This window comes from Sebastes fasciatus, chromosome 21, assembly GCF_043250625.1.
Source record: "Sebastes fasciatus isolate fSebFas1 chromosome 21, fSebFas1.pri, whole genome shotgun sequence".
Classification (NCBI taxonomy): domain Eukaryota; kingdom Metazoa; phylum Chordata; class Actinopteri; order Perciformes; family Sebastidae; genus Sebastes; species Sebastes fasciatus.
The window spans coordinates 12,239,857-12,260,135 of NC_133815.1; the positions used below are offsets into that span (position 1 = coordinate 12,239,857).

Here is a 20,279-nt window from a genome sequence, read left to right on the forward strand (position 1 = left end):
ATATTGTTTTAGTTTCTTTACTCCTCTAAGACACTAAACTGAATATCTTTGAGTTGTGAAGAAAACTAGACATTTGGGAAACACTGACCAACATTTTTCACCATTTTCTGACATTTTATAGACCAAACAACTGATCGATTAATCGCGAAAGTAATCGACAGATTAATCGACAATGAAAATAATGGTTATTTGCAGCCCTAATGCTGTTATAGAAATTCTAGTAGCAACTATCATTGTATAGATAAACTGGAGGCTCCAAAAACAAATAGCACGGAAATTTTGCAAACACTCTCAGGTTGCCAGGGTACCAGCAATGTTGTCTACATACATACTGTATATGCCTTGCCCACTATGACAAGAAATACAGACATACATTTTTTCTCATTTAAGATAGTGCTACTTAAAAACCACAGCTGACAGCAGAGGTGACAGATGCTCGATGTGCGTTAGACCTACTAGTGGAACAGAACTTTGTTTCAGAAGTGCAGAATGGGCACATTAACATCAGGTTAAACCAACATTGGGAATGGGAGTGACGCCAAGATCATTAGAGAGCGAGAGCGAGAGCGAGCGCCGGGCGGGGTCAGGTTACATGTTGTCGACCCCAGACCTGCCCTGAACCTGTCTGTCAGAGGAGAGGAGAGGTAGAGGTAGATGTAGAGAGGAGAGTGAGTGAAGAGGAGGAGGAGGAGGAGGAGGAAAAGAAGACTGATGAGTGACACATTTTGACACACACGCTTTGCTCAATGGCGTCCATTCAGCTGGTTACTTTGGCGTTGGAGGAGAGCTTAATCAGATATGATGCTTGTATTAGAGATATTTCTAGTCACAGGATCATTAATCAAGATGTGCGTGCGCTCCCTGTTTTTCAACAGCTCGCTGCCAGTTAGATTTTAGAAACCAAACTATGTGATGATGTGTTTTTCCTCATGATTTCTGCAGCTCATTTATCAACATACAGTAGTTGGTAAGTTTGTCCAGTGACACAAAAGTACTATTGCAATACGGATGAACATTATATCAGTGATTTGTTACTCTGAATTCAACACTGGGATGTCTTGTGGCCTGGATGTGACATCATGCGGGGAGGTGAACCCAGCGCCGGGTCAGGCCCTAATGAGACCCACAGAAGAGTCATTACAGTCAGTGGGAGAAAGTTAAGACTGTTGAGAGTAGCAAACCGCCGGGTGGAGCAACCCTCCTCCCCTCTCCCTCCATTTCTACCCCCCCCCACCTCCTCCTCTTCCACCAGCTGGCTAACAGATGGAAGGACCTGTTGGCCAAGAAAGTGAAGGAGAAGACGGGAATGTGGGCGAGGAGGGGGAAAAAAATTCAGTGACAGATATATTGAATGATAAGCAAATTTGCGGAGGCTTGAATCGGAGCTTGGGGAGCGCTCGCATATTTTTCCTCTCTCATTGTGGACAAGTGTGACAAGTGTGTGTGTAGAGTGACATTTGGCTGGGGTCGCCGATTGGGTTATGCAATGTTAGCGTTTGGCGTGTTTTGTTTACAAGACTTGTGAAATGGAGGAAGTCAGATTGTGCGGGGGAAGGTGATGAGAATGTCAAGAGGATGGGAGGCAGAGTGGTACAGGCCGTGCAACTTGCGGGGTTGATACTCGTGTGTGTGTGTGTTTGCATTTGTGGTCAAGCAGCGCTGCAGTCAGAATGATCTCTGTCCTGCTGTTATTTACCTTCCAGGCCCTTCAGAGAGGAAACCAGTGGGTGTGGTGGGATCAACAGGGACTTGTCCTCCCAGATTTATACAAACACCACCCCCTCAGATCGGCTGAGAGTTTGCTCTGTCTGTGTGTGTGTGTGTCTTATTGAGTACAACATTTTTTAAGCTGTATGCACAGGTGGTAGCACTGGAAAGGGAAGTCAGGTCCCAGTTTATATGCCGTCTTTGTTGGTTTTGGTTTGATATAAAAAAGTATAATATGTGTATTGATAAAGTATCTTTTAACAACCTTTTTTTCTGTTTGCTGTGAACAAGCCTTCAAATAATACGAGTGACTTCATGTTTGGCTTTTGAGAGCCAACAGTAACCCATCGAAACTATTTTGAGTGTAATAGATTTATGGCTTTATTACCACGAGACGACAGACACACTTTTCTTATTAAATGACAAGTTTGAAACACCTGAAAAAACATTTTCTCACTAGCGTTGACAAAGCTGTGCTGTCGTTTTTATCTACACTGTTTCAACAGGAATAATGTGCATTTTTCTGTTAATATGAATTTACTGTTGTTGATTGAGACACATTGGCACATTGCTGTCATATTTATCTTTGTTTCCTGTGTAACTCTTGTCTCGTTTTCTATCCATCACAGTGAATGGCGTTCCCTGCACACTTTTTGATGGCATATTATACCTGCGCTGCGCTTCCCCTCTGCAAGGCTCTGTGTCCTACCTCATGGTGAGCAAAAAGCAAATTTCTTATCATGTGAAGGTGGCTTAATTGTGTGATTTTCATTTTATCCAAATTATCTTCAAAGCAACACAAAACATTGAATATGTCTTAATTGTGGGGTCTTCTATTGATAATTCCACATCTAATTTTAGAAGTAATTATGCAAAGACTGACAGGTTTTATCAGGTTGACAGTGCTCCTGTAAAACCATTTAACATTTAGATGTTAAATGGTCACATCTGACCTGATGACTTAACACCCGGGTGATGTTATTTCCTGTTGGCGAGTAATCCTCAATGATTGTATTTGTATTCTTTCCTGCATGCACAGGCTCGCAAACATGCTTCATAGGTGCCACACCTTCAACATAATATTGTGTGTCTTGAACAAAGTAGAATCAAATTACATGCTGACTAAATATGTTGTTAACAACAGTTACAAGTGAATCTTCAATCCTTAGCCTTATAGTTGTAATGTTTACCTTAGTTATTTACAGCACTCAACCATTTTAAGTTGGGTAAATCTTAGAAAACAATTACATGTTGGCAAACTCTGCCTTCAAGTCTTAAGCTACTTCCTCAGGGTCTTTATAGCTGTGTCTCTTTTCCTCAGTTATGATGGGAAAAGTACATCTGTCAGGGTAAACTGTGCCATATTGTCAGCCAGCGCCTTGCAACATCATCCTGTACAGTATGTCCTCATGCTCTGCTCATCTTTATTGGATATTTCAGGGAAATCCAGACACAGAGAGGCTTTCCTTCTGAGCTCAACTCAGTTTTCTTTCCCACAGCTCTCCAGATATTTTGGCGGTCAGTCCATCTCAGCAGGAGATGTGAGGTGGTGTGAGGTGGTTTGCTTAGATTTGACTGGGACTTGAGGTGGCAATTCAATCCTGTGTCTTTACAGCTCTGGTTGGTATCTTTTAGATTCCAGATCTATGTCATTAAATGTTGGCCTCAACTGTTTGAAAATACCTTTCAGGCCTGTTGCATCTCAAATCTTTTGTGAGTGCCCTTTTTTTTAACTTTCTGTTCCAGCATTTGGCCATTATTTTGCTGAATATTTTGTTTACCACTTTACTGCCAGGGAGTGTTTTGATGGACTCTTCGCTTTTGCTGAAATGAGTCTTTTAATACTGGTGACCTCACTCGGCAGGTGCTGGGTCCAGCTAGGCATTTTTAATGTGTTAGGAATTGTTTCCTTGGCAGTCTGCAAATCAACTTCAGTTTCCCAGCTGTAGTTTTTAACCAGTGGTGGAAGAAATACCCATATATTTTACTTAAGGAAAAGTACAAATACCACAGACTAAAAATACTCCATTACATGTAAAAGTGCTGAATTCAGAATGTAAATATTATCAGCAAAATGTACTTAAGGTATCAAAAGTAAAAGAACTCATTATGCAGAACGGCTCCGTTAAGTGTTATATTCTTATTGAATATTATATTATTCTGTTTCAATCACTAACACATACATTTTAATGTTGTAGGCCTTCAAGTTGGAGTCAATTTAGATACTTTATATACTACTGGGTAGATTAGTAGTACATTGCTGCACCATATCACAAAGTGGAGTAGAAGTATAAATCAGCAGAAAATGGAAATACAAAATTGTACTTAAGTACAGTACTTGAGTAAATGTACTTGGCTACATTCCACCACTGGTTTTAGCCAACTTAACATATTTTGTTCAGTTTCTTTAACTAATATTGACCTGACCCCTCGATGATCTGCAACAATTTCCTTTGTGAATAATGACTCCTTTAGTAACCATTTACGTTCATTACACTCAGCTACGCTTTTACAACAGTATGGATGACAATCACTGTCATTGCTGTATCTCAAGTCAAACCCTCACTTCCTCTCGCCCACCCTCTTCTCCACCTCCAGCCTTGTTCTCTGTTGTACCTTCCTTACAACCCAAGACTATAAAATGCTAATTTGCCAGTCAGTTGTCTCAGGGTTTTGTTTTTGGCAGCTGATAGCAGACCTGACCTGGCTGGGACAGTTTATGTAGGTGAGGGACAGCTGCTCTGCAGCTCACCGACTGTGTGAGAAAATGGTCATCATAGGACACACTCCTCTTTACTGTTCCCTTCCCCCGTATTATGTCTTGTAGGCCCTGTCTACACCTACACTGGTATTTTTAAAAACTAATATTTTCCCCTCCATTTACAAAAAAAATCTGTCCACACAACCTCCGTTTTACAAAATATCTCCGTCTACACTGTGGTGGCAGTTTCTGTTAAAACAAGACACAAACCAACGTAACAACTTGTCTTTCAGTGAATTTAATAAAAAGGCATACATTAATAACTAAAACATCTGCAGATGGACTGCAGATGGACTCACGAGCACAGCCACCTGTTGTGGACTGTGGCAAGTGAGCCCCGAATACAAAGAGTAGTCAGTATTTATACATTTAAAGCATAACACGAAGATAAGTGCAAAGAAGAAAAGAAGAGAAGGATAGAAAGTATATCAATGCGTCAGCACACAGCAGACAACAGAGCATCACAAGACATAACAAGTATTTCAGCAATCTGTTGTTTGCAGTTACAGAGACCTAAAATGTCAGGTCACTGTCCTATGGTGACGAAGTTGAACATGTGAGGCCCTGAGATTATCTAAAGGTACAGTGTTAAACTGCAGATATGAAAATTGCCATTACAACACTCGAAAACAAAAACAACTCTAAATGCTCGCCGTAATATTTACATGTAACCACAAGGGAGATCACAAGTTAAGGGTCAAGGAATTTTGTTACAACCCTCCTCACTACCTTTCCTTTGGCTTCATTCCAATCGATAACAAGTTCACAAATTCGATAACAGTTATTGTTGGTGGGGGACTGGGATTCCTGGTCGAACTGCATGATCAACTGTCTCTTTACATGATTAAATGACGAAAGGGAGGTCATCCGGATTTATGTCAATAGCCTTTCTGAGTTCTCCAAACCTCACCTTCAATTTTCCAAAAGCACATTCAATCACCATTCGGCCTCGACATGTTTAATGTGTTCCCTGCTTTGGCCTCCTGTCACTGTAACAATTTTCAAATGTAAAATAGTAATTAGTCCGAGCAGTGCTAACAAAACATGAAAAAAGCCGGTAGTTCACCATCGTTGTTGTTTCTGGCACATGCTCGTTACACAAAGCAACAATGGGCATTCGCGAAGTGAGAGGACCTATTAATTTCCCAAACTCCCTGTATTACACGTCAACACAGATACAAAGTAACCAGAGTTTTTAAACGTCTGCACCTTTTAAAAGACGTTTTCAAAAATATCTGTTTTTGTGATTCTGTTTGCGTGTGGACGAGAGGCCAAAACGTAGAGGAAAATATCCTTTTAAAAAAATATCTGTATACGTGTAGACAGGGCATCAGACTCGTATCAACAGAGCTTCTGCTGTTGTCTGCTTTGAGGGAACTTGTCCCCAAAGCTAGACGTCACCTGGCCATTCAGAAACACTCATTTGAGTTAGACTGAATATAGCTCTGTGTTTTAAGGGTCAGACTTCTCTGCATCTTTCTTTATTGCTGTCTGCGCTAAAGGGGCATTCTTGGAAAAACAGGCTTCATTTAATAATGTGAGAAACATGCTTGACTTGAAGTTTTGAATACCTTGTTGAACAGCCAGGAATGTTTAAGTGAGTGTGCCTTTATTCTCTGTAAAGTTTGGGCGTAAAGATGGATGGCATCCCGTTGGGCTGATTGACTCACTGATGTGTGGCACCTATGTACCCTGTGCTAAATGTGTTGTTTGTTTTTTGATAGTTCAGTATGTAGTCAAATTGGATTTATGTCTGTCTGAGCAGTAGGTTAAAAGTTACTCCCTGGAGAATGTGCTAAAATAAACTGTTAAGCCCCTATGGATCCTTAGGGAGTGCCTATAAAGTTTAAACCCCAAATTCCTCTCACAACTCAAATCCCCCTGTTTCTTGTTGTGAAAATGTGAATGGAAAATTACAGGACATTCATTGAGCATTCAAGGGTTATTTTTGTTAGGTGTTGAGCCTTTATACATTGTGGCTTACCTAGACTGTCTGCAGATAGTTGACGTTGAAGTTGTCCATATAAATGATTGGTTTGAGATCGTTGTAGAGGTTCCTTCTGTGTGTTATACTTTCATCATGTTTGTCCATTCACAGCTACAAACCCCAATGCAATAGGCATATCTTTAACCCCATGGAACTTTTTAATTAGTCTAAGCTGGTAAAGTGTGAGTGTGGAAATACCTCAGTGTTCTTAAAAACCTGCCAAGCAGCCACAAGTTCACACAACGGCTGTTTGTGTTGTTGTTTTGAGGTAAAAAAGACTGTCAGGAAATGTACCATAATGTACAGTCATTTTAAGAGAAAAGGCATAATTTGTAAAATCCTCAAATGTTTAAGAGATGAGGTGCAAACATGCAGGTATAGGTGTGTTTTAACGTCTGTGTGACTGAAGATACTGGCTACGTAGAGCGGCTGAGACCTGCTGATAAGATCAGGAGATGCCTGGAGTTATTGGAGTCCCTCTTTGCAGGCTGTCATTTCCTCTTTTACGTGTCTCCGCTTAAAGACGTAATTGAATAACCTTTATTAGCCTGTTAGTTCTCAGCCTAGACGTCCTCTGCTTCCATGTATCCTCTACCTGTCTGAAGATGTGCTGTTGAGACAGGTATGCTTCTTGAGCAGTTTGCTGTCAGAAACAGGACAATGGCTTCTTATGTACCTGTATAGAGGATAATAGGTTTATTTTGTGTTCCATTGTGACATAAATGAGTGTTCAATGACAATACACAGGATGTTGTCAGTCAAAGGTTTTGCCAATTATGTCTTTAGCACCTCAGTGATGTTTTGACACAGATTTCTCTCCATTCTGTCTTAAGATCTAAAGTTTATTTCTACTGCTTTTTATTTTATTATTTATGTATGTATTATTATATATTTTGGGCATTTTTTAGGGGTGGGAAAAAAATCAATTCACTTATGTGTTGCAATTTTTGTTTTACAATTTTGAAATTGATTTTTTAATGCCAGAAATTGATATATTTGCTTCTTTTGAGCCTAGGCAGAGGTAGAAGGAAGTTACCGCTTTTATTGTTGTAGTCTGAGTAAAGTGACGTCACATCCGTTCTGTATCCGTCTGAACCAAAACACACCACAGCGAACCGAAACGACAAAACAGAAAACAGCGAAGGCTCTGCATGGATACAACCTGCACCCTCACATTTTAAATCCAAAGTGGTAAACATTACACATACAGTAAAGTATGGAAACACTTTGGGTTTCACACATTGCCAGGAAAAGCAGAGCTAGACATCACGGCTAAAGCTGCAGGCTAACTCTGTCATGGACAGGAAACGTTATTGTATTGCGGTAACGTGCGGTGAAGCCGGCCGTCACTCTCATGTCCGTGGTCAAATCGGCCAACACTACAACTATAGATTGCCCATATACTGACATTTAAGTTAAATGCATTCAAATGGCCCCAATGGAGCTGACCATAGATGTATAAAGAGAACGGAGCTGACAGGAGAACTAGCGATGGACTTGGCAAAGTTAGCGGAAGTATACACATGTGACTTCGTCCCGCTTTCAAAATAAGGTGTTCACAAAGGGATCTATATACAAAATACATATGTAAATATGATTTATTGGATCATATTCACCAGAAGTATAAAACATTACATGTCCCTTATAAATGAAAAAGAAAATACCACTAAATTGTGAGAGAAATGTCTTTATTCTTTGGTTTTTGGGTTGCTGGCAAAAAAAAATGATAAATGATTCCTGTCAATGACTGATATATTTGACTTCAGGACATCTCTGACTACATACATGCTGAAACTCAAACATTTTTACCGTATCAATTTAGATATTTGCCTAGCTAAAGGTCCCTAGAAGTGTATGATTCAAGTTTTTCCCATGATCTAGTGTTAAAAGTTAACATAAGTCGCAATAAATCACAATAGTATCATATCGGGAGATTGGTGTATCATCCCAGCTCTAGTATCTTTGCCTTTATTTGACTGTGTAGAGACAGACAGGAAACATGGCGAGATAAGGGTTTGGCATGTAACAAAGGTCCCTTGTCGGAATTGCTGCAAATGTTGGTGAGTAGTGAGTTTGAAGGAATGTGCATGCACATGAATTAGTTTATGCTGCAATTTTGTCAAAGGGACAGCACAGGTTTAAACAAAGCATCGCAGTCTTGAAATATGCCTCTAGGTTTACAGAATCTACAAACAGAAAATTCCTTGAAATGTAGCCCGTCTTTGATGCAAAATGTCTGCTCCTGAGAATTTAATGCTATCATCACTCAATAAACTATGTTGAGAGTGAACACTTAGATAAGCACCAGCATATCATCCTGGTTTTCCTCAATGGACAGCCTTTTTTTCTTTTCAATTGAATTAAGTCCAGAACCTGAGTGCTAGTATAACTCATCAGCAGACTTTGTTTTTACAACTTTATATAAAGGTTTCTGGCATTCATCTCCTGGAAAACAGATTCTTCCCATTAGGCATGTTTTCCTGTGTTTGACGATTACAACGAGTTGGACTGTACTTTATATTGCCGTTGTCAGTATATATCTGAGGGGAGATATAAATGCAGTTAAGGAGGAGTCCCTCTCACTTGTATAGGCAGAAAAAACTCCTTTTTCCCGTTTCGGTCTTTTAAAGCCGCACCATGCCTCAGAGCACAAAGAAGCTCATGGCAATAATACAGTATGTCAGTTAGATGAATGGTCTTGCAGATATATGTTCCTTTTGTCTCTGTTTAGAGCAGTTTGTATTCACACTGCATCTCCACATGGTCAAAAAGGGTTGCACCTAACTTTTTCATTGTCACATATTCTTCCATTTAATCATTTAGTGTGTAAAATGTCATAAATAAAGACAATAAATAAAAATTATCTGAAAGAAATTAATTTGATATTGCCTATTTTATCTATAAAAACTCGAAAGGTTTTCAATTTATAATGATATGAAAACGGGAAACATTTCAGAAGCTCCAACTGAAATTGAAACTTTTGTTTGTTAATTTTCTCTTCAGAAGTACATTTTCTTCTGGCTTCATGAAATGCTGTGCAACCGAATATCTCACATTGCTGAGTATTTGAGGCCTAGGGGATTTCATTTGAAATAATCTAAATACAATTTTGTATATAAATTGATCTTTTTATATTAAGTATTTATCCAAAAGTTAGAATTTTAAAACATCCTTTCAACAAATAAAAACTTGACCCACTGGTAGCCCAGCTGTTGCCCAGCTATTAAGAATGACCCAGCCAGTGTCATGTGATCAATATGTTTTCCTTTCCTCTTTCAAGTCAGTGATGGTCCTAAATGGGTCCAGCAGCCTTGGCCTGTCTGGCCTTTCTCCCAGCCACACTAATCAGGGACCCTTGTGTACGCTTGTCTGGCTTTTTCACAGCCAGCCTGGGAGCTCCCCTAATTTATGAGTCATTTCCCAAAGAAAACACGCTGCCTCAGCAAGTCCTGATATAAGGATACGGGACAGTTTAAGTGAGGTTTGATTACTGAGAGGGTGGAGGGGTAGCTAGAGGAGATGGAGTGATGTCTGACAGGAGGAAAAAAAGGATTTATGAAGCACCTATGACACCAGTCAACATCTGGAATGATCGCAGAAGGGAGAATAAAGGATTAGCGGAAGGGATACAGAAGGAGGGGAAAGATGGAGATAGAAAGCTCGAAAGAGTGATGAAAAGAGGGACAGTGGGTAGTTATACAGGGCAGCGAATGTGGACATCCATAGATGGTAGGATGTAGGTGACTCACTCCAAAATGTAACCAAGGAAGCCAAAATGATATGCTTTATAGCCTATACAGTTACAAACAGACACACAGTTTGGTTGCTTTAGTCTGTGTCCCATTTTGGTTTTAACTCCTGGTTGTTGTAAAATTGTATTCACAGCTAGGGATGTCACGATACCAGAAATTTAGTAGTTGATAACAATACCAGTGACATTCCACAATTCTTGATACCAATTTGATACCACGCTAAAAACAAAAATAAATCTAAATCTAAATGCTAACATGGTGATGTTTAGTAGTTATAATGTTTGCCATCTTCACATCTTAGTTGAGTTTATTATCATGAAGACATTTGCTAATTAGCACTAAATCAAAGTACAGTTTAGGTTGATGGGAATTAGATTTGCAGGTTTTGGTCATAAACCAAATTTTTGGACAAACTGAAGTTTTGACCTAAGGAATCACCAAATATATTATTCATCCTGAGGGAAATGTGACTGCCTGAATCAAATTTCATGGCGATCCATCCAATAGTTATAGACCCATTTCACCCAAAACCACAAATGTCAACCCATGGTTGCGCTAGAGGAAAAGTCACAGGATCACTAGATCACTGAGTAATTAGGATACATCATCTAGGGCCCATTAATGTCTGTATCAAATTGTGTACCACTCCATCCAGTAAATGCTGAGATATTTCACTGGATAAGTGAAAACATTTGATGCTAGATGAAAAGTCATTCATCCTCCGGGCACCATGGATATATCTTTACCAAATTAAGATATTTCAATCTGGACCACCCCTGTCTATATTGAGGAAATATCCTTACAGTGCAAATCATTCATTACCCTACATACTTAACATTGGCATGATCGCCTTCCACCTATTAAAGCAAAAATAGGGTCGCTATGTGAGGAACGGTTATTCTAGCACCTGTGTTTTTAGAAGTGTACTAAATGGTCTTAAGGGCTTTCTCTTCATCAACACTACTAACATTGCTATGGGATAAGGCCATCCTTTCATTACATTACTATATTGTAAGGACTAATGTTCCTTTACTGTGATAATATAGCTGTTAAAATATGGACAGTTCATACTAGCTGGAGCTCTGTTTTTCTAGCATCAAGCACATAATAACTCCCATTAGTAGTGGTCCGTTTTGGAAAACCAGCTTGTTGCGGTGAAATAGATTGACATAACCTGGACAAGCAACTCCAACTTTGATGTCCGTACGGAGGCTATTAACTTTACCTCAAAGAGAGCAATGAAAGCTTTCTTTCTTTCTTCCTTGCGGCCTGTTCTTCAAGCCGCTCCTGCGTTCTCATTGTCTGTCCAAATCCATCTGACTCTTGTAAATCTGTGCCTCTTTAGCCAGGCAGCTCTTAAGTCGCAGACTTTTTGTATCACAAGGCTACAAAAATAAACATTTCAAAGTGCAAACGCTAGCGTCTGTTCTCTTTTACGCAGGAATTATGCATGGGATATTTGAGGCTGAACCATATTAACTGTCAGAGGGGGGAGGGTGAGATACTGAATATTAACAGGCGTGTTCAATTTCCATCTCTTTTATTTATATGTCAGATTATCACGGTTCTTTTGGTGCAGTGCGGTCCAAATAAATACAGGAACTGCCTGTAATGCTCCACTGAATTTGGCCAATTTATTGGTGGACTCCACCAAACATTTGCTATGTTTGTTTGATTTTTGGTTGGCTGGTCTCAAGGTTAAGCCAGCAGCTCCTGATGAGCTCCATTTGTGATACATTATAGTGAGTTTCACGGCGTCACCTCTTGTTATCTTCACAGTTCACTTTTGTGAGCCAGTATTACATAGAGATTATTGTTCAAATCTTCTCTCTCCGTCAGTCAAATTATACTTTTCTAGTTATTGTGTATCAGCACAATCTTTTTTTTGTAACGGTAGGGAATATGAGTCACTTATTAAATCATTTTGTGGTTGTGTGATGATGAGTTCACTCTCCTCGTGGCTGGCAGTTATTTGATTAAGCCAAGTGGTTCTCATTTCACCGTGAACTTATTGGCATATCCTTACACAGTAAATAATGCAGAGAGATCACAGCAGTAGGGATTGTACCACATAAATTTATAATAATTAGGAGTGTAACACTACACGAAATTCACGGTTTGATATGTACCTCAGTTTTGGGGTCACGGTGTGTTTTTGGTACAATAGGGAAAACAAAGTAAATGCAGAAAATAACTTTTTTTTTCATGATGAACATTCAGCAGTTGCTCATTGGCCATAATTCTTATGTTAACAGTTAAGGCACTCAAATAATGGCAATAAAAAATAACACTAATGTAATGTAAATGTTACCCATTTTCTCCTTGGGACCAATAAAGCATTTCTGATTCCATGATGCTCCATCATAAGACTCTGACCTGTTGATAATTCCTGAACTGCAGCTTGTGCTCGTTCATATAAGGCAGGCACAACAGACTGACTAAAATGCACATTTGAAGGCACATTCTAGTAGGGCTCAAAACACTTTGACCATATACTTTAATTTAATATCGTCTATGATCGAGTGTGTTTCGGGTTTCTCCAAGTTTTTTCGTTCTCACAATGCTGTTTTTCATTTGCCTTTGTTTACAATTTGTGTATATCAAGTGACCACTACAATTTATCCACTTAAGGGACTAATTTAGTAAATGAGTCTTGGCAGTCAGCTGGTTTCTGAAGGCCTGTCCGGGGAGTATTTATAAAGAGAGAAATCCATCTTCTATTGTACAGAAGTTTTGGTGATAATGGTCTGTACTGCACAAAATTCAGCCCCACCGTCCAAAGGCAAATAAAGCTATGTCACTGCGTCCTGAGCCGTTTATGGACAAGCTGTTTGTCTGTCAGTGAATCCAGATGTTCCTGCAGCGCTTATTAAACAGTGAGCATTTTGTCATAGAAGCTGTAAATTTGAGAGTGGGAAGAAAGGAAAAAATGATCTTTTCAGATGGCAGAGTGAAGTAGTTTTCAGTTTATACACCATACTTTTCAGAAGCATTCCCATCGCACCACTTTGTTCTTCTGTTGCGGTCTTGTTTCAAACCTGGAATAACAGGTGTTTTTCATTTATGTTGTTCTTAACACAGTCTTTTAGTGTACCGCCTGTCTCCTACTATCCTCCTGCTCGGAATTACTGCCTGGGATTTGTGGCCTCACAATCTCACCTCTTCATACTGAGCTACTTTTTCTGTGTGGAAGAACATGTATGTCTGTAAGAATAGGAGGAGAAATGGAAGTGTTTTGATTCTTGTGTTCATGTAAAGTATTAGTTATATTCTTTTTTCCTTGTCCAACTCTTGCTTAACCACATTCCATTGGTCTCTAAAGACACATTGGAAACACTGAGCATTCATTCGTCACAGCTGGCAGCAGCTGGTAAAGAAGCAACAAGACAGATCCTACCACACCCCTCCTCCCTGCACCTTTCAGTAATGTCTGTGCCCACCATGCACTTTCACTCCCAGGATTACCGTCAAGGCTGGCTCCCTCTTTCAAAGGCTTAGTTGGAGAATCACAGCAAAAGTGGTGTTAAAAGTTTGGAAGACTGCATAAAGACAACAGCATGTACTCTCATAAAGCAGCGTGAAGCAGGACAGCCACTAAAAGCCCTCAAGGACAACGCTACAGTAGTCTCAAAAGTTCACTCAGACAGGCTCCTCAGATGATAAATTTGAAACAAAATTTTCTGCAGTTTCCCAAAAATGTCATTAAGAGCAAGTTGAAAGGTAGTTTTTTGCCAAATTTTCATTTGCACAGAAAATTTGACATCATCTCTTGCGCAGTTTAGGCTCATATATTGTAGCAGGATTGGAGAACATGCAGGCGAGTGGGTCATTGAGTTTATCAAACGGGCACCTCCCATCACAGATGTTTCATTGAATGATACATGACAGCTTCTGAACCCAAACGCACCTATACACACGTACACACATCTCACACAGACACTCACTCAATCACATTTTAGCTGTGATTTGATCCACTAGCTGTTGAGAAAAAATACTTGGGGCTTTATCATGTTAGTCACTATATCTTTTTTCCAACTCACCGGCCACTTTGCAGTGTTGTTCTTTGTGAAAGTTTAAGCAATTTTAACTGTAATTTCTGATGCTGAGATTCAGTGAAAGCTAAATCTGCCATGATACAGGAGGCACTCGTGGTCTTAATGGCTTTGTCACAATGAAACGTGGGCTAATTTTTGGAATCGACAGACTACTACAGCAGCTGTGACTACTAGCTGCTCGATACAGCTGAACAAGTTCCCAGAAAGTAGGGATGCACCGATCCGACTTTTTCAGTTTCGATAGCGATACCTGGGCTTTAGGTAATGGCCAATACCGAGTACTGATCCAATACCAGTGTTTAATTAATAAACTGTATGCCTCACTGTGTGGAAGTGACTGGGATCATTCTTTTATGTGAAGGCAACATCAGGCTTAACAAGCATTACTTTCCTAATTTTGCAAAACTAAATGTGTAAACATTTTTAATGCAGTAACAAATTGGTCAAAACATAAACAAGAATTAAAATTCCAGTTTATAATGTAGTATATAAACATAGAATTGAATAGATTGGCCCCATTGTCACCGATACCCGTTCCAGCTATTTGAGTCAGTATCGGCCCGATATCCGATTCGGTATTGGTGCATCCCTACTAGAAAGGATTCCAAGAACAAAAAGTGGGAGACTATTTTTGGAAAACCCTCTAAGGGGTGACCGATTATCTGTGTGCAAATTTATGAATTGATGATCCAGTTTCATCAATCTGATCACACCTATAGGTGTAGATTTCAGTATAAAGTGGAGTTTTCTAAGTTGGAATTGAAAAAGCAAGGAGCCTTGTGACAAGAAACAACCAATTTAGCAGTAAAGAAATGGAATTACTGTATGTGAGTTAGCACAAAGATGTCCTCATAGATGTTTACATCTTTTATAAGACATGAGAAAGAAATCTAAAGTATGGATCCCAGCTGGTATGCTTCTATGTCAGCTAGAGCCACTGCAAGTCATTAGTAAAGAGGACCATTTGTTCAACGCCTGGACAGCACAGATATTTATCAGAGGAAATGGTTGACATTTTTCACAAATTTCCCAGTTATGGGCAATTAATGACCAACAACCAGATAGTAATTCACCCAGAGGAATCTCTGACAAGGACAGAGTTTTGTTTTTCTTAACAATACTGGCTTTCTTCATTTCCCGCCATCACTTACACATAGACGCTTCCAAACCTAGGGGATGGTTTTCACATGGGTGGGAGGGAGGTAGAGCTGGCTTTTTGACGTTTAGCCCTTCAGCTGAGGCCCATAGGCCCCTTCTTTTCAGCTGCTGGCAGAACAAGGTTGCTACTTGTCCTAGAATCTCAGGGCTGTAAATCAATACACAACCTGGACTTGGAATCAGACTATAAACTAGCAACAGTTTTGATAGCTGTCCAGATTGGAGATGTCCAGGGTAAACAAGCATAGCCAGGTCCGCTGTAAAAACACCCCAAAATAACACTATTCAGGGTTCAATGTTAATGTTTTTTTTCATTTGCTCAGTCGGGCCATTGGGTCTTACTTGCCCCTATACAATTTTATTTATGTATTAGCGGTTATCAAGCCGTTTCCAGGATAATTGAAATGCTTGCTTGCGCTTCAGCTCATAAACTTTGTCTTTAGCTGGCACCATTTTCTCGCGAGTGCCCGATCGGTACTGTGCATGTGCAACTCTCAACAGAGATGTGAAGCGTGGAAGGGAGGAAGCTCACTCCTTAGCGACTTCCATCTTCAGCTCTGGAAAAAAAGTGTTTAAATAGTGTTTAATTTTTTTTTTTTTTTTTACCACTTGCCTGCTCGGGCAAGTGATGCTAGATTTACTAGCCTGAAATGACATTTTACTTGCCCCGGGCAAGTAGGCAATCCTCATTTCTAAACCCAGGACCTACCATACTGTAGTTGCTGGGTGGTCATGCACAATTTGGTGTAGATGATATGTTCAAAGAAGCAGATGGAAGCCAAGTTTGTTGTTGATTTATTGCTTTTGACAACCAGCGGTCCTTTGTGAGGAAAACTATGTTCTGTATTTATATTATGGTGTTGTCTGGTGGTCCATATCTAACCCCTACTCAAAGCTACAACCATACATCTCCTTTAATTAAAATGATATGAAGACACTTCTCTTGGTATCTAATCTTTGGTGCATATGATAAAATGACTCAATCCATGCATTACCTTTTGTTCACATGCTACCTTTTGATTGATAGATTTCACATTGGGATGTAGATACCATAATATACCCTTGAGCTTGCTGTGTCAAACCAGCTGTTCTGTTGCATTATATCAGAACAGGGGTAAACATCTTATTGCAGAAAACATTTCATTAAATTCCTGCCCTAACCTCATTTTGGAGGTCTGAGGTTAGTGGTGTTGTTCTGGGGTGGCACAGCTTGGGTGCAGGAGTGACAGCCGTTGCTTGGGACATTGGCGTGTTGGTGTTCTGTCATGGCACTGTGAAGATGGTTTGTCTGGTTCCCGGCCACATCATTTTCAGCGGGTACCACCAAACCCCAAATAGGAGGCGTAGCTTGAGGGGGTTTCTTGGTTTGTTGGAAATGAGGGATGTCATTTTTGAACTCCTTGCTCTGTCTTTGTGTTGATGAAATAATCTTTGTCCTTGAATTCTCAAGTGTGTGAAGTAAAATGACTGTAAATGTCTTTTTAAAGCCATACTCTAAATGATTTACGCATTCATTGATGATAACCCAAAACACTTCTCACCGCATCAGACACATTCAAGTTCAACTGCTTCTACATGATGATGTCATATGGAAAACAATGTGGGCGCCGGCGCTCCTAATGATGTGGTGGGAACAATATCTTCTACAGCATCAATGCTGCGATAGGGAGTTTGATTAATGATCTGGAGGAGACACAACTAGCAGATGGTATGCTGATCTCATGTTTTTGGTGAGCTTGTTTGAGCGCAGCAGCTGTGAGGCCTGTGCTTATGGCAACGTGTGGAGCATGGGGCTGTCATTAGAACAAGCACTTTATTGGGGAGATGGAGTCCAATCACTTCTGACTGCCTGGAGACAAAACCATGGTTGATCCTGGTGGGTTTTCTGTCTTATGCGGGCTGCAGATGGGTGGGCAGATACTTGGCGAGAGCGCCGTTGCTTAGGCACATGAAGCTTGAGAGACAGCAGTTGCGTAAGGGGAAAGTATGATGGTGATTTTAACTATTTTTAATGCATTCAGTGTGGTTGTGGCCCGTTGTTGCCATTCTTGTTCCTATGCTTTCATATCAGAGGTATTCCCCAACATGCAGAGACACACAGTACATTTTCTGTACATAATCTTTAAACAAGTGGTAATTGGTTTTGACATTTGCTGTAGGGAAGGGGCCTTTTTTCGTGGAGACATGAAAAGCCCTGTTTAAAAATGAGTCATTTCTATAAATTGATCTATCAGTGTGTGTTGTCTGACAGGACAGGGGTCCTGAGGATGGCATTAGGAGCCATTATTGTTTTCTCAGATGGAAACCAGGCCTTGCTCCGGCCCTCTGGCTGGCTGCTATGTGCAACACACTGATTAGGACTGCCACCACAGGGACCTAAAAGGAGCCTTTTGAGAATCACGTGGAACTTTTAAATGGGAGCCACCGCGGGCGGAAGTGAACTGAACGACTTCTGAAGAACATCAGCGAGGCAAAGTCAAACCGAGATTGTGTAATGGTTGTCAAACTTGAGGTGAAAGAACTCCAGGCAGTGGAAAAGTCCTGACGTGGTTCATTAAAGATGAATCAACTGCTGCCTAAATCTCCTACATTACATGAATGCAGTTAGACAATGTTTGGTTCTCATTCCCCTTGGCTGTATAGGGGATAATATCTTGGCAAAATGTCCAGCAGATGCACTCCATTTTTATGGATCAAAGGGCCAGAAAACAAGCATAGCAACGTCAAGCCTACTGTATTTCACATCTGGACCTGGGGTTGTCAGTCATGTGTGGCCACTTGTCATACTTTGGATGATCCAGTCTTCGTTTTTTATTAGAGGCAGACTATTGTGAGTTGCAGCTAATATGGTTAAAAGCAGGTTATTTTCCATAAACTGGGATTGTTTTACATATCTCACGATTTTTGTCCTGCACTTCTGCTGACCTCTGAACTGCAACAAGGATGGATGATGTGCTATATTCATTGTACTGTGGGGAAATCTCAATCATTGGAGTGCTTCACTGAGAAATTCACAGTGGTGTAGGTTAGCAACCTTTCGGTATGATATATGAATTGGGCCTCTTAAGATGCCTGAAATAAGGTCTATGGTTAACACAAGCTGAAGAGATTTTAAAGTTTTGTTCTACAATATAAATACGTCAGTACTAGTGAATTTTGAAGCTTTTATATGTCTTAAAAAAGGCGGTTGCTAACAAGTGGCTAAATGATACTACAATACGTCATCACACTGACATGTCTGCCTTCACAGCCTCGTTGTGTATACTCACGTTCGTTTATAGCCTAATGTTAGCTTTTTACTTCTTGCGATTGCATACATGTTTAAAAAATCATAAAAATGGTGTTCATTTGTGGAGATTATCATGCTGAACAAAACGTGTAAGTATCATAAACGTGTGTTTATGATACTTACACATTTTGTAAGTATCATATTTTCTGCAATAATCCAAAACACAATGAAAAAATCCCATTGGCTTTTTGCCAAGGGAATCAGTGTGATTCTAACTTGCTGGTTGGCCTACAAAAAAACATCATACCTGTAGCACTCTGCAGAGGTCTAGTGAGATGAAATTGAAATGATTGAAGGGTAGAACAGGAGAATAATCAAGAGATTTTCTGATTTATATCAAATACAATAATATGAACCCCCCTTTGGGGATGTCTCGATCAAGTTTTTTTGGCCCTGATCCCGATCCAAATTAATAACGGGTATCTGCCGATTAATCAAACACACCTTATTTTTAGGGGCTTCTTGATCCAACTACTGGAGATCCTGGTTAACAAATATTACATTTATATGCTTTATTTATTGATGTGCAATAATAAGATAAGAGAGAAGATGTATCACTCTGATGGAGTTGTTGGAACTACAGAAACACTTAGTTTCCAGCCCTAATGACATTACAGTCACAGGTCTGTGGTTTGTGTGGTTGTTTGCCAAAGAAATGGCAGATGTGAATTATCATTTTGAGTGGCATTCCCCTTTTAAGAGGCAGTTTAAGTTAAAGTACTTCTGAACAACAGTCGAGGCTAATGTGTATATATGTGTACGTGTGTGCACATCATTGTAAATAAGTGAAAGTGGTGTCCTGGCCAGGCCCCACTGTTCCTCCTCTCCTGAGCTCAGGTTGCAGCTCCCAGATGGTCCCTTAATCTGTAGGTCCCGCTCAGGTCAGCTCCAGCAGAGCCAGGTAACACGAGCCAAACTCATAACCCCACCATCCTCCAAAATGCATCCACTGGAGACCCAGACAGATGACTTTAATGTCTTCACTTCTTCTGAAAACCGAGCCACATGGAGCTCAGTGAGCTATGATGTAGGGCGAGCCTAACTTAAACCTATTATCTACAAGACCTGCTGCTGTGAGCTTAAATCCCTCTCACTGTGTCCTTTTGATGACGAAGCATCTAACCTGGACATAGTAAAAAAGAGCTTGAACATGATAGTGATCAAATTACCGAAGACGTCACCTCATGTGGTGTTAAAACACCTCTTAATTCCTCACTCGCTCCTAGCCACCTTATAGCTCTGTCCTGTATAATGTATAGGCATTAGTGTAGGAGTTGCACCCCTTTCCAGAGCTGCACTGAAATGCTGCCTGTCAAAAAGCCATGGTAAGAAATTACAGCACACTCCTGAGGGTTTGATCTCTGGCCAGATAAGGAACTGCTTGATGCGATTGGGTTACCCCCCTCCTAGTCTTGTAAGAGAACAACCACAGCATGCCCTGAGCCTCGACTGTGATAAAATACCTCCCTGTTGGAGTTCTCCCATCTCTTCCTTTTGTTTAATGTCTAATAATTTCCATGCTCCGATATCAGTTCACCTGACGGGTTGGGTGTTATTGCAGCCTAGTTAC

At 40.2% G+C, this 20,279-nt stretch overlaps 1 protein-coding gene across 9 annotated transcripts in view; it reads left to right on the forward strand.

Annotated features, from left to right (window-relative positions):
• sulf1 (sulfatase 1) overlaps positions 1 to 20,279 on the forward strand; it is a 94,440-nt gene that overhangs the window by 13,109 nt on the left and 61,052 nt on the right. For all 9 annotated transcript variants that reach the window (XM_074622633.1, XM_074622641.1, XM_074622632.1 and 6 more), the window contains exon 2: positions 2,337 to 2,422. The gene's annotated coding sequence lies outside the window, so the exon portion shown is untranslated. The remainder of the gene's footprint in view (positions 1 to 2,336; positions 2,423 to 20,279) is intronic.